Raw genomic sequence first — 18,092 nt, forward strand, 5'->3', positions numbered from 1 at the left:
TTCCTCTGGCAATCTTATGGCAATCCTTCGCTTCCACCCACCCCCTTTCCATGGTCTCCTGTTCCCAGCAACTACGGGGAGTGCTTTGAGATGCTGCAGTTCATGTCTGGGCCAACCTTTGGAGAGACGCGAAGATGAGTGGTGTGTTTTAGTAAGAACGGCAGTTACTAACAGGCCCACTTACTATTGCCGTGTGACAAACCACTCCAACACTTAATGGCCTAAATCAACCATTTTATTATGCTCAGAGAGTCTGTGGGCACTTAGACACGGCACGGCAGGAATGACTGGTCTCTGCTCCACGATCGGGGGTTTCAGCGAGGCAGGTGCGATGGCTGGAGGGTCGTCATCACCTGTCTGGTGGATGATGCCGGCTATGGGCTGGGACCTCAGCTGGGCTCTGCAGGGGCACGTGCTCCTAGCCTCTTCATGTGACATGAGCTTCCCCACATCCTGGTACTTGAAATCCTTACCTGGTAGCTCAGGGAGCCAAAGGTGAGTGTCCCAAAAGACCCTAGCAGAAGTTGTCTGGCCTCTTCTGACCTACTGTTACTTGGCGGGAAACAGTCACACGTCGGCCCAGATTTAAGGGAAGGAGGACAGACCCATCCTCTTGGTGGCTGTAGTGTCAAAGGATCTGTGGGTGTGTTTTAAACAGGTGGAGGGGAGACCTCAGTGGAAGGAGTGAGGAGATCTCACGGTGAGATGGTGGATGTGGGAAGGTTCTGATGATGACGGAGGAGCTCCAAGGAGAAGCCTCCCCAGAGGAGGGATGCTCCCCTGGGGAGGGGTGCTCCGAGAGGTCGGGGACCTCTGGGAATCATGAGAACTGGGTGTCAGGAGGAGCATGCAGGCTGGGCTGAAGTCCAGGGGGATGGCAGGGATTGGGTTCCAGAAGAAACAATTACGAAGTAGGGGAGGAACAGCAGAGAGGGGTGGGAGGCATCCGAAAGCACCCCAAAACACTCCTGTGCCAGGGAAGGTTTACACTGTACTTCATCAAAACCGTCTGCCGCTGACGTTGCATTTGACTGACACCATCTGTGTTGATCTTGCTTCCAGCCCCGCAGGTTCCGTCTCCACTCCCACCCATCTGCACACACCGAGGCCCCGCGTCCCCCGTCTCCACTTGAGAACAGAACATCTGCCTGCGGCCAAACGGCCTCCTCCCAGCTTGTCTACGATGGGTTTTGGCTGCCAGCACGGGGCCAGGGACCCATTCTGCAAACCTGGGAACAGCCTCCCTTTGAGGCTGGGAGATGCAGGCACTGACTTACAGAGAGGAGAGAGTTTGATGCCAACAAAGGGGAGGGGAGCTGGAGGCTCTGGGGGTGCTGGGGGTGGGAGGCTGGGCAGCCTGAGACCCCACACAGTGAACTGCACACCCCCCATTCCTCCCCGCTCCCCACGCACTGCCAAGAGGAGCCAGGAGTGACCTTAACCTCGGGGCTTTTTGCCTTGGCCATCTGGATACGCCCAGCAGCCCCCTCCCAGCGCACCTGCCCCTAGAAGCCACGGCGGCCTGACTGCTGTTTGCGGTGGTGCGAGTTGGCACCGCATGGAGACCGTGCCTTTTGAAGCCGGAGTTAATTGGATTTGACAGCATCCTCTCTTGCCTGCGCCGTCCTTATTAAACGACAGAGGAGAGAAGAGAGCAGCTGATGTCGTACAGAGAAGGAAGAGGTTAGGACACGGCCCCTTTGTGGAAAGCAATCAGTGCTCAGCCTTCCTCCAACACGCCTCACCGTGTAGGAGCTCAAACAGTGCCCAGAACTTGGGGAGAGTGCCAAAAGGTTAGCTGCCTGTATTACTATTCCTATCAGCGCCGGCTTCGAGGAGAGCTGTAATCTCAGCCCACACCTACACAACACCACGCGTGTGCGTGCATACGCGTCTATGTGCACATCCCATGCATTCACACCCGGCTAACCTACGGTCTGGGATGACCTGTGACGGCCCACAGGACCCAGGAGTGCCGTGCCCCGATCTGCTGTCTGGATGGAGAATTGCCTCTCGGGGCCCAGAGCTCCAGCAGCTGAGTCACCCTGGGCTTCAGCTGCCCCGTCTGTCCCGCCCGATCTGTGACAAGAGGGTAGGAGGAGCATTACAGAGTTATTCCCTCTCCTTGCTTCCTAGGCCCATAATTTAAAGAAAACGTGTGGCTATTCAAGATTACGTCGGTGAAATCGACTAGCATGATAGATGGAATTTCGGGCTGGGTACTTCTCTTCCCTGTGGCGTGAGACAAGTCCACGTCTCTGCCGTGGCCTCAGGGGGGGCAAGGTGACTTCCCCCGACCTTGACTTCAGGTTTGCCCGTTGAACTGGCTTTGGCCAGTGGGACAGATGCAAAGGCTCGCCACCCCAAGGAAAGAACATGCCCTGGTGTCCTGCTGGTCTGGGGACGATGGAAACTCATGGAGCAGACCTGATTCCAGCCACAGCCCGGAGTCAGGCTCAGCTGGGCGCCCGCTGACCCACAGAGAGTAAATGAGCTGGCTGGTGCAGCCCACTGAGACTGTGTGGTTGTCTCTATACAACTCTACCACGGCCATGAAAAACCCATAGAGCACACCTCATCCTGTCTACAGAAATCCATTCTAGAGGTTTTGAAAATTAAATGAGAAAAAAATCAAAGTGTAAATAAATTTTTTAAAGACGCAAATGCAATGGAAAGTCAGGAAGAAGCAAGACCCATGGATTGAATTACAGAACTAGTAACAATCTCTGTGTCATAGAGCCTTATGACAGCCTTATAGAGCTGAAAATGTAACATAATGTCTGCTCAAAGCTCAACTTAATTTTTTGTTATAAATACAATTTATTTCTTTGGCCTCACTATGCGGCATGTGGGATCTCACTTCCCCAACCAGGGATCGAAGGCAGAAGGGTGGGAGAATACTTTAGACAGCCATCAGGATGTCAAGGGGGAAAAAACAGCTTCTAGGGTCAGGAAGAGAGAGAGCAGATCCCCAAGGAGAGAAGGGGAGGAGGAAGGCTTCGTGCAAGGTTAAAACACAAGCAGTGTGCTTTGCAGTCCTAGCCCAGAACTACAGCAAGGATATGGCTTGTGCAGCTGAAGCTGTTTGACACGGAACCGTTTTCCCCACAAACCCGTGTATTTTGGGGGAAAGAACCTGCTATTTCCTTTGCCTCAGAGACTTGCCCACGGATGCCTGGCTGTCATATTAATGGGAGCTTTCATGGCCAGCACGCTGAGCCTTTACACGTCAAACTGGTGTCTAGGAAAGATGCTTTCATGTCCGGAGTCCCACATGTGCCCTAAGGAGACCACCACAGGAGAAAACCCCTGCACTGGAACTCTGGGACAGGAGGCGGGCAGCCTACAGTGTCTTGAACCGGGGAGAGAGGGAAACAGACATCGTCATTAGAAAAGAAATCAAACTGTGATATCAAAGGTCGTCATCACTCAAGGAAAATTGGGATTAAAAAAATGATACAAATGAACTTTTATACAAAACAGAGAGAGATCCACAGACATAGGAAGCAAGCTTATGGTTACCAAAGGGGAAAGGGAGGGGGCAGGGATAAATTAGGAGATTAAGATTAACAGATGCACACTACTGTATATAAAATAGGGCTTCCCTGGTGGCGTAGTGGTTAAGAATCCACCTGCCAGTGCAGGGGACACGGGTTCGATCCCTGGTCCAGGAAGATCCCACATGCTGCAGAGCAACTAAGCCCGTGTGCCACAACTACTGAGCCTGCGTTCTAGAGCCCGCGAGCCACAACTATTGGGCCCACGTGCCACAACTACTGAAGCCCGCCTGCCTAGAGCCTGTGCTCCGCAACAAGAGAAGCCACCACAATGAGAAGCCCGTGCACTGCAAGGAAGAGTAGCTCCCACGCAACTAGAGAAAGCCCGTGTGCAGCAACAAAGACCCGAGGCAGCCATAAATAAATAAATAAATAAAATCTACGTTTAAAAAAAAAAAGATTACCAACAAGGACCTACTGTATAGCACAGGGAACTATACTCAATATTTTGTAATAACCTATAAGGGAAAAGATTCTGAAAAAAATAGATATATATGTATGTATAACTGAATCACTTTGCTGTACACCTGAAACTCACACAACATTGTAAATAAACTATACTTCAATAAAAATAAATTTTCTAAAAAGGCTACAGAGTGAATCAGTTTTTAAAAAGGGGAAGAAATAAACGTTTGTGGCATAGTTAAAAAGAAATGACAAGTTATGAAAATATGTTTTAGCTTACATTTAACCAGAGTAGGCTGTGAATGCAACTCTTTTTTAATTCTTCCAATGAACAAAAAATAAATCAAATGTTGATTTAGTGGGCATAATTCTTCTGACAAGATTGTCTGATAGTGTGATACATCCTTGATTTCACGTTTGACTTTCACAGCACAATCATAAGAGGACATTTTTGCAAAAAAATATTTAAAGGCATCGTCAGTTTTCCCAGTGGCCTGTCTTAATCCTCCAAAATTCAAATCTCTCTCTTTTGAAGTGCCTGTCATTTCATCAGCCTCGTAGGTTTTTTCTATAATTGTTAACTAGCAGAATTCCGCTTTATTCTCACTTGCCAGTAGCCTTCCATGGGATTCAAATAATTCTCCATAATCACTTTGATCAACCTCAGGAAATGTTGCATCTCTGGAAAAATTTGAAATGGTTTTGCATGATACTCAAGAATATTTATAACATATGGCTAACAGGAACAGACCAACCCACAAATCTAATGATGAAGGATGAAAAATACGCTAGTGTTAAGTGTGAGGGGTATGGGAGTAGGGGCAGAATTTGTAAGAGGGCAGCACAGGAGTGGCCGTTTTGGGGTTTTGGCAAATTTGGTTTTCCTATGCAAAGTCCCTATAACTTCAGGGACCTCAATTCTGAGAATGTGGAAAGCCTTTGTATATGATCCAGGGACATTATCTATAATATGTAAAGAGCTCATACAAAGCAATAAGAAAAAATGGGCAGAAACAAAGACCTATTAAGAAAAGCAAGAAAGAAACACAGGAGGCTAACAACCGTAGGAAAAAATATTCCACTCCACCGTAAACAAAGAAACGCACGACAAAGCAATATTTCCCCATCAAATGAACATTTTTTAAATTATAATTCTCGATGCCGCTAAGTTTATGAAGAGCCAGGCCCTCCTTATACACTGCTGGTGGGGTGTAATTGGTACACGCTTTCCAGAGAGCAAATGCAAAGCTATATCGAGGCTTCAAATCATTTCAGCAGCACCATATTTTTTTATAAAGTCCCATGTTGCCTGTTCATATCCTCACATCATTCTTAAAATGAACAAAGACTAAATCAAATGTTGATTTTAAGGGCATAATTTTTTCTGGGGGAAAAATCGTCTAGTGGCACAAAACAATATCCTTCACTTTGAGCGAAGTTAATTGCTTTTTCAGCTCTCTCTAAAGTTTGATCTCTCACTTGGAGGCCACTTTGCACAGGAAATAAAGACTTTCCCTCGGCGTCCCCGTAGGAAAGGCCAGGGAGCCAGGCAGAGCTGCATCAAAGCCTCATCACTGAATAAGAAGCAGCTCCTGCCCCACCCAAGGGACGCCTAGCTCACCTGCCTCTGTTTCCTTCCTCAGCAAAGTCCAACTACTGTAAGTTCAGGCCTGTGTGTGCATCCCAGGTAGTGAGAAGCTGGGATGTTAAGCTCTTGACAGCCAGGACTCCACCCATATGCCAACAGTGGTTATTTCTGGGTAACGGGGGTTAGGGAGCTTTTCAACTTTCTTCTTCAAACTTTCTGTGGGTGCAGAAATTTCTACAGCGAGAACCTTCACATTTACAATCATAAAAGGAGATTATTTTTTTAAAGGGAGAGAGGGGAATCTCATGAACAAAGCACAGAAATAGAACTGAGAGGAGGGATGAAGAGAAAATGTCAAGACAGTTCCGAGGCTAGAAGCTTCAATAGCAGGTGGGTTGGGTGGATCAGACGGTGAGGGTCCAAATTTATCTGCACTGAAAGAGCGTTTATCTCTGTACGCAGTGAGGAGCCAGGCATCGTGAGAAGAAGGCAATGCTTGGGGGTGGGGGCAGTGGGGAAATGGAGAAAGCATTGAGCTGCTGAATCAACCCTCACCTGAAGTACACCCTACCTCTGGATTTTTCAGACACATATGCCAATTAATTCCCTTTATTTTTTTAAGCCACTTTGAGTCAGGTTTTCCATTTCTGGCGACAGAAAGTATTCCAACTGGTAGAATTTCCAAAGGAATATGGCTCAGAGTAAGATGTTGAGGTGGACCTGCCACTCCTGTCCCAGTTAAAAATGGACAAGTCACTTATAATTTGCCGAGTCTTAGTCATCCCTACAGATGGAACAGGATGTTTCCGTTCTCTCTCACCAGCATAAGAATAAACATTTTTAAGATATAATGAGACTCTTTGATGAGCAGAAAATTTGAATTTTGCAAGTCCCACTTGCAGGCACAAGAGCAGTTGGTCCAGCTTCAGGGACTCAACTACTTCTGAGGGTCAGATCTGCGGGGAAGTGTGCAAGAGATACGAAGGGTCAGCTGCGTGCACAGGAATCACGGGGGGATGCAGATTCTGATTGAACAGGTCTGCGGTGGAGCCCAAGACTCTGCACCGCCAATAAGCACCCAGGGGCTGCAGAGACAGCCAGGAGCTGAAGTCAGATCACGGAACACGACACCTCTTACGGCTCCCTTCGCAGGACGCTGAACACCACGTTTAAGAACTTAAGCTCTGGAGTCAGACCTTCCCTCCCCACCCCCTTACCAGCTGTGCGACCTTGGCACATCACTTACCCTCTCTAAACCTTGGGTTCTTCACATGTAAAAGTGGGGTAACAACAGTACCTAACTGCTGGGACTGTTATGAGAAGACAAAACACGTAAAGAACTTAGCATAGTGCCTGGCACATAGTAGGTGCTCAATAAATGACAGCCATTTTTCTTATTCTAACCCAGCAAGAAACCCATGTGGTCTGAGCTCTGAGAAATGTCCCAAGTGGACACCACTCTGCTGGCTGAGAATGAATGAAAGGCAATTAGATGTAAACTGTCAATAATACGTCATTTAATGTACAGCCCTCTGTCTCAAAAAAGTTATATAAACTGTGTCTTGACTTCTCATGGGTGGAACAGTTCTCAGAGCTTTCTGAGATACTCTTCCCAGGTTATAATCCTCAAATTTGGCTAAAATAAAAATTTCCAGTTCTTTCTTTAAAAAAAAAAAAGAAAGGCAATTAGCGTGTCTGTTGGAACCTCTCAAAGAGCACCTCTCGGGGCTTCCCTGGTGGCGCAGTGGTTGGGAGTCCGCCTGCCGATGCAGGGGACGCGGGTTCGTGCCCCGGTCCGGGAAGATCCCACATGCCGCGGAGCGGCTGGGCCCGTGAGCCATGGCCGCTGAGCCTGCGCGTCCGGAGCCTGTGCTCCACAACGGGAGAGGCCACAACAGTGAGAGGTCGGCAACTTTAACTCTCTATTCCCACACTCCTCGAGCTCCAGGCTCCCCCCCCAACCCCCCACCCGTTTAACAATATATGTGATCCATCCCTTTAACGCCTCGAGCTTCCTTCTTTGTTTGGGTTCTGTTTTGCTCTGTTAGGGTGGGGACACGGCTGTTCTTGTGTCTTGCCCATCCCTCAGATTCAGTACAACCTGGAAGACCAGAGAGCTGATGGAGTGGGTTAGTTGGGTCCCCTTAGGTTGAACACTGACAAAACTCAACCCAAGTTGACACAGTTAAAAGAAGAGAATTTTTAGGCTGACATAACTCAAACGTCTGGGGGTGGGGGGAGCGTCAGTGGGACCGGTGCTGTGCACACCTGGACTCGGGACTCAGCGCCTCTTCCTCCCGGCTCTGTCTGCCCTGGACCGAACTCCAGCTCCCAAGCCCCAATCCCAAATTCAGAGTGAAAGCCTACTGTTCCGAGAGCTGGACTCAAAAGCCCAGAATTCAGGCTCATTGGCTCTGATTGGCCTATCTTGGGTCATGTGTTCATCCCTGACCCAATCCCAGCAGCCAGGGGGTGGAAGCTGCTGATTGGCTTAGCTTAGGTCACGTGCTCCACCCCAGACAGAAGGGTGGGACCAGCTTCTGCAGAATGAGAGCGTCTGAGATGGGGGTAGGGGGTGGATGCCCCTATGAGAATCAGGATGCTCTTGTCATAAAAAGGAGAATGATGCTGGCTGGTAAAAACCCCACATGCCGGTAATGCTCTATCCTGGGAAGTCTTTCCTCCTTGGCGGGGGTGTAGGTGGGGGAGGAAACCCCTACAACCAGCCTGCAAGGGGGTTATGTCAAAAGCGGAGATGCCCTGGCCGTGCTCTTAAGCGTGGAATCCCCGACAGCCAGTATAAGGACAGATTTCCATATCGCAGCGTGTTGGTGTAGGTTACGTAAATCCCAGCACACATCAGTACTTTCCACATGTCACTCCCCTGCTCAAAAACTTGCCATGGCTCCCCTTGGCCATCCAAAGCAAATTCCTCAGCCTGAACTCAGAGTCCCCTGACCTCACCCCATGTGGATCCTTGACATACGCCCTTCAGCTCCTTCTGCACTGTGTCATCTTTCTCCCTGCCACCCAGCACGACCCATTTCCTCTCTGCCCTTCTGTGCCCAATCCTAGACGGCCCCTCCTTCTCTCCGCCTATCCGAGTCTTGGTGGAAAGAGCCCTGGAAGAGGAGACGATGAGGGTCTCCTGATTCTCACACTAGTTGTGCAGCCTTCCTCCAATCACTCAACCTCACAGGGCCTCCGTTACCTCCCTAGTTCAGCCTTCTGCCCTGGTCACATGAAAAAGAAAGGCTGTGATGAGGCGCGTTCCCCCAGGAAGATCTTCCTTTCCTCTGAATGTACAAAACCGTAACCTACCTCCCCCTCTCTCTGCCTCCTCCCCTGCCATTGGCTCTCTTGAGAGATGCTCTGCATATAGGAGGGACCCATCTCCTCTTGGGCATCAAGTCCAAGCCCCACACCCTAGAGGTGTCCCTAATCCCTCAGTGCCCTTGTCCTGCCCTCCTCCTGTCCTGAGCTCCACGCTGAAACAAGACAAGAAACAAAACGAGGAGCAGGGACCAACAACACACCAGAGTGGCACCAAGCTCACTCTAAACTGAAGACGTAGATACAGCAGATGCAGCCTGAAGCCGTTCCTGAGCTTCCTTTATCTGACTAAAGCAGAGCTCCCTGAGAATTCAGCTGCTGTAACCTGCTCTGAGAGCATCTCCAGACAGGGAGGCCACTGACCTTTAACACGGTGACATCCCAAGACAATTGGGTAAACGAGCTGTCTCAGTTGTCTTGGGCCACCGTGACAAAATACCAGAGACTGAGGGGCTTAGAGAACAGAAGTAATTTTCTCACAGTTCTGAAGGCCGGAAGTCCAAGATCAAGGTGCCAGTCTGGTCAGGTTCTGGTGAGGGCTGCCTTCCTGGCTTTTAGGTGACCACCTTCCTGATGTGTCTCCACGTTGCAGAGAAAGAGCAAACGCCCCAGTGTCTCTCCTTGTAAGGGCACTAATCCCATCATGGGGCCCCCACCCTCATGACATCATCTAACCCTAATGACCTCCCAAAGGCCCTATGTCCAAATATAATACCATCACACTGGGGGCCAAGGCTTCAATATATGAATATGGATGGGGAGGAGGCATGAACATTCAGTCCAGAACACAAGCCTTGTCAGAACCTTCCATACTTTCCCATTGAAGCCCTAAGCACCTCCCCCTGCCTCCATTAAACTGGTGTATAAACCCTTGCCCTTGGCTGTCTGGAGAGCTACTCCTTTCAGAGCGCTCCCGCAAACTGTGTCTTTTCTCCTGTTAATCTGTCTATTGTCCATTCATTTGCAGGCCCCTGATCACTCAGACCTAAGCTGGTAGAGGAAACATTTTCCTCCCAACAGAGTCAAGCACTGTACGGTTTGCAAACATATAGTGTTTGTCCTTAACTTAATAAGGTTTTTGAGAGGACAGGGAATATGCCTTATCCATCTCTGTGTCCACAAATAGCTCGCCCCACCCCTATCTTCCTCGGAACATACAAAACCTTAACCAACCTCTGCTCCTTTTCCCACCCCGTCCACTACCATGGCTCTTATGCCTGGACCTGTGTTTGCTTTTGCCCAAGCCCTGTCTCCCCCATCAGACTAGGCTCATTGTCAGAGACCTTCCAGTTCTTCACAGGGTACCAGGTGCCCTCGTGGAGGCTGGTGTCAAATGAAAACAAGTTCAAACCCAGTAAGGAGAGGCTTTATTCCAAAGGATTATTATTGCAGGGACAGGAAGGTACTGTGGCGGTAAAGGCAGGGGGCCGTTGCCACAGAGAGGATGCTTTGACCGGAAGATCTGTAAGCAACTCCAGGGTTCAGCAAAGAGAGTTTTCTTTTATGGAGAGGAGAAAACAAGGCTGAAGAGCCAGGTGTGGGGAAGTGGGATGAAAAAAATGCCACGATGGAACCGGAGATCAGAGGGTGTTTTACCCTGAGGCCAGTCTGTTCTCAGGAGGGGCTGTGAGCCGGGGAGGGTGAGGGCAGGCCAAAGTTCAGGAGCTGGAGAAAGGAGAGAAGCTTAACCACAGTTTGACAAAGAAGCATTTCGTTCCAATGGACCAGTTAGGACAAGCAGTTCGGCTAGTCATTTACGGGGCAAAGAATGAGAATTTGGAGGGTCCGTGTCTGGCCTTTTCACAGGTCCATGAGTCTTATTTAAGTCATGTAGGGAAGGCTGGTTCTTTGCAGTGAGCTGTTTTCCAGAACAGAAGGGTGAGGGGATTCCTTGAACTTTTGTTGTTTTCCAGGGACACAGAGCCTGGACACACACACACACACACACACACACACACACACACACACACACACACGGGGGTATACACATGCACACATACACGTGCACAGATAGACAATAGACCACAAGGAAGTCTTGTTTTTATTTTTTATTTATTTTTTTTTGTTTTGCGGTACGCGGGCCCCTCACTGTTGTGGCCTCTCCCGTTGTGGAGCACAGGCTCCGGATGCGCAGGGTCAGTGGCCATGACTCACGGGCCCAGCCGCTCCGCGGCATGTGGGATCTTCCCGGACCGGGGCACGAACCCGCATCCCCTGCATCGGCAGGTGGACTCTCAACCACTGCGCCACCGGGGAAGCCCGGAAGTCTTGTTTTTAAAGGCTTCCTGAAGTTGCAGCTTTTCTTTTTATCTGGAGACACAAGTTTGACCTTCCCAACCAGGGCAGATTGGCCCCTTGTTTGGGGGTGTTACCCTCTTAATGGGCCTCATGGTTTTGCAAAGCTAACGTCCACTTCCAGTGTGAGAATGAGTTTGAGATGGAAAACAAATGCCCTGCATATCAATGAAAACATCCTCTGAAATTATGATTTGCTTTAAAGTAAAAATAAAATTTCCTCTCCCAAGGGCACTTCAGGGGACGGGGGGCTCTGAGCTCTAAGGAGGAGAGGGGAGGCATGAAACCAGGCCAGGGCTGGGGCTTGAGGAGGGGACCTCATGGACCCCGGGAGTAAGCAGATCACCTGTGTTTGCTCCAAGTCATTGCCATTCCCTCTGCCTGCCCCAAGCCGTCAGGAAGGTAGTCTAGTCTATGGGTAACTAAGGGGGGTTTACCCAGGGGTACACCACCCAGTGGTGCGCTGCTAAATGTTTAACAACTGGCTCTCTGGAAAGGTTGTGGGGAGGTGGAAGCCTTAGTTGGTAGAGTTTGCTGATGTCCATGGTGTAAATACTCCCGCCACAGTCAACTTAAATCTACCAAACTCACAAAATCCCTGCAATGTAACAAGCAGTGCCCACGTACTGGAGTAAGCCAGCTCCGGCGCACACAGGTGTATTTGTGTTGGATGTCGGGCAAGTTGCAGGGGAGGTCGTGGGCAGCAGCCTAGGGAAGTCGGTTCCAAGATGACCAAAGGCACAGAGCGGTGGTCAAGCTTGATGACCGGCTGAGGTGACCCTACTTGGAAACGTACAAGAGTTTCTCAGGAGGTCCCAGCATCCTTGGGGTGGGGGGCCTGGAACAGATGGCGCTTCCTGCCATCACGTGGGGGTGGGGACTCTTGGGTTATCAGGGAATCGAGGGGGCCAAACGCTGGACCCTGAGTGGTGTACAACAGCTGCTGGGAATTGCCTTACGTGACCCTGACCCTGAGGTCTCCCCAGTCCCAGTTCACTGCCTGAATCATGGGCGGTGTGGTGGCAACACCTGAGTACATGCTTGTGCAGGATTAGTTTGTCCAGAACAGGCATCCTCCAGTAGCTCCGCGTGTCTCAGAACCTGGAGGTGGGACTTCCCTGGTGGCACAGTGGTTGAGAATTCGCCTGCCAATGCAGGGGACACGGGTTCAAGCCCTGGTCTGGGAAGATTCCACATGCCGCGGAGCAACTAAGCCCGTGTGCCACAACTACTGAGCCCTCATGCCGCAATGACTGAAGCCCGGGAGCCTAGAGCCTGTGCCCTGCAACAAGAGAAGCCACCAGAATGAGAAGCCCCCGCACAGCAATGAAGAGTAGCCCCCGCTCGCCGCAACTAGAGAAAGCCCGTGCGCAGCAATGAAGACCCAATGCAGCCAAAAATAAAATAAATAAAATAAATTTATAAAAAAAAAAAAAAAAAAAAAGAACCTGGAGGTGAACTCCAGGTGCACGTGCGTGTCAACCACGTAGTAAACACTTTTAACCAAGGCCAGAAACTGCCACCACTTGGGTCACTTCCCCCCACCAAGTCCATTAACTGGGCAAGGTGGAAACGGATGGAGCCGTTGAGAGGCCTGGGAGCTCGGAGACATTGGTTTAACGAAAGAACCTTGCCTCCTTCCAGGGTTATGCAGTAGAAGAAGTTTGCAATCTCCATCTCAAGGACGCAGGAAATGGTGCTGGGCTTTATTTTCTTTAAGTCAGATTCATTCTAACTCCGAGACCGACCCCCGGTGGGGGGGCAAGAAACTCAATCTCGTTCAAGGTTGGGGCTCCCTCCCTGCCTCTCTCTACCCAGGGTCTCAGGAAGGCACCAGCGATCCTTGCAAAGTTAAAACATTTGGGGCGTCTCTGGTCTACCCTGGTCCCTTGAAGTCCGGCAGCCCCCAAGCATCTGTGCCAGGGAGGTCCAGGCTGGGGCTCTGCTGAGGCAGGGAGCCCTGGTGCCCGGCCCCCCACTTTCCACAATCCCCACCCCCAGGGTACCTCAAGAAAGCAAAACCCAAGGAACCTCTATCTCCTCCTTCTTGTTCTTGGAGAATCTCCCTCCTTTTGCTACTTCTACATCTCTCCCTGCAAAGCCTCAGCCGTCTCTCTTCCACTCTGGGCCTCCCAGCACCCTCTGCTTGGTGAGCCAAGGCTTTCCCGGGAACCAGGAGGAGACAGGGTGGTCTTCACAGCTTCTGCTTTCGGCCCTGCAAGTGCCCCAAGTCAAGCACGCAGAAAGACTTACCCCGCAAGTGTCCTGTACCCATAAGCTCACCGGTTCCTCACAGCCACTCTGCCCATGGCAGCATCCCCACCTGACAGTGAGAAAACTGGTGCACAGAGCACTTGTCCCTGTCTGCACACTCCACAAGCCTTAGAGGAGAGAAAGCCCCATGTGTCCAATGCTCTTTCACCTTTCAACTTCGTTACGGGAGCCGGAGGAGGGGAACACATCAGCCCCCTATCCATGAGGAATTAGCCCAGATGCACTTACCAGACTACACGCGAGCAGACAGGAGGGAGCAGACGGAACCCTGAACGAATACACATGGAGGGCGGGAAAGCAATGGGAAAGGACGGAGTTGTGGGGAACAGCCCGGGAGGCTGGTGGACAGAGGCGGGCTGGGTGGAAATGTGTTCTGGTGCCATCTGACGTGCCACTTACAGTTTCCAAAGTGCTTTCATGTAATTCATCCTGATTCATCCTGACAACAACTGCGCGAAGCGGACAGTGAGTATGCTGAGGACACTGGGTTGGTGGGGGTAAGGGCTTGGCACACAGATCGGAAGGGCGGGCGCTCGGACCACACCCACCATCCTAGCGGAGGGGCGTGCGGGGGCAGACCGGAAGTCACAGGCCCCCTGTGAGCGGTATAAATTGGAACCTGCACAGCACGTGCAGTGCCCGGGAGAGTTGGCACAAACAAGCTTTGCTCTCTGCCCACTGGGGCAGCACGCCTCACACTGGGATGTGCACCGGAAGGCCCCGGGGATGTTGTTAAAATGCAGGTGCTGATTCAGCAGGTACGGGGTGGGGATTGAGGGGTCTGCATTTCTCATAAGCAGTCAGGTGATGCCATGGCTCCTGATCTGTGACCATGCGTCGAGTAGAAGGAGGTTGTTCCCATCTTGAGAAGGTTAAACTGCCAGGACGAGCAGACCGGGGCAGCTCTGACTTTTCAGAGCCCCCTCCTGGGCTCTCAGAAGGGGGCTGCAGATCCCCGAGGCCCGTCTGGCCTCTGATGGGGACTCAAACCCCACCCCACCCCCAAGTAGGACGTCCACACGCGATCGGCCCTCGCCATACTTGGCACTGCAAGTGCTGGCACCAGAGCAGCTTAGGGTACCAGAGGGACCGAGGAAAGTAATATCCTCACAGCCCGGGGGGTGTAAGTAATGAAAGTCGGATCCGTGAGTAATTACTTTTTAATTAATTAGGAATGATGAATAGCGAAGACCCGGGGACTCTGGGTGGAGTGGTGTTAACTGTAATAGCCTTGTTCCTTTCCCTGCTGAAATTGATTTGCTGGGGGAGGGGGCAGAGGGGAGAGAACACCCTGGGTGTGGGGGACAGAGGAGGGCCAGGCAAGGAGGGAGGGGCAGCCTTCTCGCAGGGCGGATGCCCCAGAAATTCTCTCCACTCCACCGAAGGTTCTCCTCCCTGTGGAAGGGACCTGGAGAGAAAAGGGCTGCACTTCTCACTTCCAAACGCTGTAAGACTCACCTAATTAATCTTCATACTCTTCCGGGGGGAGAGACCCCTGTGATTCTCCCTCTCCGCTCTGCGGGAGCAGAGCTGCTGCCCAGGGGGTACTGCTCAGTCCCAGGACGGCTCAGCAGCAGGGGAAACCCTTCCCAAAGGCAGCCCCCAGGTCCGGGGAACAGTCAGCAGGCGAGAAGGAGTGAGGCCAGGTCAGGTCCCTGGCCAGAGGGGTCCAGTTGGGTCACGCCATCCTACACACGTTTTTCTCACCTGGTGCCAGGAGCATAGTAGACCCCCGGGGCCCCTGCACCACGTGTCCAGAAAACAAGACCATTCCGGATCTTCACCACCACTACCCCCTACCCCCCATCTGCCCCGCCCTCTACTTCTGTTAGGAATCCCATCATTCAAAGATGTGAAAGGCAGTCCTCTAAGCATCTGGCTAATAGTCTGAAAAGTGGGCAGCAAGGGATTGTCACAGTATGAACTCGGGCTGGCATCTACAGTTGGTCCCCTCCCCTCCACTGCACACAACCTCGTCCCCAGGTCCCTCTCTCAGCCTCGGAGGATAGTGAGGGGGTGGGCTGCCCATCCCTGTAGTTCCACCAGGGTGAGCAGCTGGGGAGGGAGGGAGGGAGGAAGCGGGGAGGGTAAGAGGTAAAGATTTTCTTAAGCGTTTGAAGAAGGCCCAGGGCTAGGGTGAGGCAAGAAGGTATGGGCCTCCAGCACGAAATTTAAGGGGTACTCAGAAAACTCAGTCTGTCTCCCGGGCCTGTCTCCCTGAGAAATGAGATTGCTGGAGGCCTCGCCACCAGACACATGAAGCAGCCTTGCACCTGTAGGATGCTGAAAGATGAGTGATCTCAGGAATTCCCTGGTGGTCCAGTGGCTAGGACTCAGCGCTTCCACAGCTTCAATCCCTGGTCCAGGAATTAAGATCCCACAAGCTGCGTGGCGCGGTCAAAAAGAAAAAAAAAAAGGAGTAATCTCACAGGCATGGGCGGTAACTAAGTTTTAAGCAACTTTGAGGCAGGAAAGAAAAGCAGATGGGACAAGACAGAAATCAGGAAAAGGAAAGGAAAGAAAGGGAACGTTTCTTTAAGTACCTGCTCTGCGGAGCCACGTTCTTTGCACACCTCGGAGGAGAGCATGTGTGTCCTCGTTTACAGGTGCTGACACACGCAGAATCAGTTTCCCCACCTGTGTAGAATGGGCCAGATCTGAAGATCCACATGAACAAAACAGACAAATGTCAAATCAAGACCAAATCCCACCCTGCACTCAACCTCGCTCTCCTGTCCCTGATCCCAGCCCTATTGGATCCTGTCTTTATTTGAAATTTGGATAATTTTTTCATCATGAATAGTTTGCATTAATTTTGATTGTTCTAAATATCGTGTGAAAATATTGTCTATGGTTACCGAGTTTTGACCTCCTCCCTTAAATCCAATGCCCAAGGGCACTCACTGCCTCACCTCTCTCTCCCTAGCCCTTGGCCCTACTTGGAAGCCGTATGGGTTAGTGAACAAACACCACTGATTTTGGAACCAGACACAAAACCAAGCTTAGCTTTGCCAGGACTCCTAGCCAAGCTTCAATTTCCTCCTCCATAAAAATGGGTAACTAGTGGGGTTTCCCTGGTGGCACAGTGGTTGAGAGTCCGCCTGCCGATGCAGGGGACACGGGTTCGTGCCCCGGTCCGGGAAGATCCCACGTGCCGCGGAGCGGCTGGGCCCGTGAGCCATGGCCGCTGAGCCTGCGCGTCCAGAGCCTGTGCTCCGCAACGGGAGAGGCCACAACAGTGAGAGGCCCGCGTATTGAAAAAAAAAAAAAAAGTTCCTTCTGGGCTTTTCTTTGGCAAGTTAAGAAACGAAACGCAGATTCAGGGTGAGAAGGGAAAATTGATAATTGCAGTGATGTCGAATCAATTTGTTTGTGTTAATTGGAGCCAATTAAAGTTTGCTCTTTGTAAGTTACCCCAGGTCAGGCTGTCTTAGAGAAGTTGATTTCTGGCCAGATGGTAAGAAATGCCCATATCTACCCTCACAAGAGGTGGAGGGAGACAGAGAAGTTTCACAGGCGTCCCGAAATGATGAATAGATGGACAGAGGGCTAGAGAGGACAGGACAGATGGAAATGGACGAGCAGGACTGTCTGACAACCCAGCCCCCGTGAGGGGCATGAGAACACGGGGGAAGGAAGACCTAGGCTGGCCTAGGCTGGCTACTCTGTGTGTGGTCCATGGACCAGCAGGGGCTTCGACTGGCAGCTTGTTAGAAATGCACCGGGCTTCCAACCTGCTGAGTCAGAGTCTGCATTTTAACAAGATCCCTGGGGGGATCTGTACATACCATACAGTTGGACGGTGCTGGGCTAGACAGCCCTGAGCTCCAGCCACCCTGGCTCTGTCTGCCCAGGCATCCCATAGAGGTTCCTTATACTCTGCAGTGTTCTCTGCAACACCCCATCCACTTCCGAGGCCATTCGCTGAGAAAGGTTCTATAATCTCTGATCCAACTCCACTCCCCACACATCAGCGCTCCACCTGCTGGGGCTCCAGGAGCTGTTCTCAGGTGTCTGCTTGGCTTCAGCCAATGGGAGGCCCAGCTGGAGATGAGAGACAGGAAGAGAGATAAGCAGGGGTGTTGCTCCCCCCGCTCTCTGCCTGCAGGGCTGCAGCTGCACGATAACTCTGTTCCTCTCCTTATGGCCACATCTGTCAGGCACCCTCTCCCAAAGTGACATCTTTTGCTGGCATCTGTTACGGATGCCCCTGCCTCTTGCCCCTTCAGACCTACCTGCAGGTAGCGATGGTTTCCTGGCTTCTCCCCAGATAGCTCTGTATTCTTTGTTGTTTCTCTTAGCCCTATTGTTTTCATTGCTTTTTATTATTATTTAGGTATGGTAAGGCCAACAGATCAGGAGACAACGCCATCGGCAAGAGAGTTTCTTATACTCACAGATCCTGAGAGAGGCACACGGCGCGCCACAGGAGGGCCACGTGGAGAAGCTCCAGGGTGAGTCACAAGGCAGAGGAAGGAGGAAGAAATGTGGGCAAGAATGGCTAGTTTGAAGGATGTTGGTGGGCTCTGGGGCCATCCTGAGTTGCCTGGTACCTGGCGCCTGTTCCTGGAGTGATTAGAGCAGGTGTATAGTGGTCTGGAGGGGGAGGATGGGAGAGCCCAGTAAAAGAGGTCGTTGGG

General features: G+C 51.3%; 1 long non-coding RNA gene across 1 annotated transcript; it reads right to left on the reverse strand.

Annotated features, from left to right (window-relative positions):
• Positions 1-15,799: 15,799 nt before the first annotated feature.
• LOC132414770 (uncharacterized) lies at positions 15,800-17,259 on the reverse strand. Its single transcript, XR_009517022.1, has 3 exons — positions 17,241-17,259; positions 15,996-16,089; positions 15,800-15,836 (listed from the first exon to the last, which is right to left on the reverse strand). It is a non-coding gene; the product is annotated as an uncharacterized lncRNA (long non-coding RNA).
• Positions 17,260-18,092: the final 833 nt, after the last annotated feature.

The sequence above is a fragment of the Delphinus delphis genome, chromosome 19, assembly GCF_949987515.2.
Source record: "Delphinus delphis chromosome 19, mDelDel1.2, whole genome shotgun sequence".
NCBI lineage: Eukaryota > Metazoa > Chordata > Mammalia > Artiodactyla > Delphinidae > Delphinus > Delphinus delphis.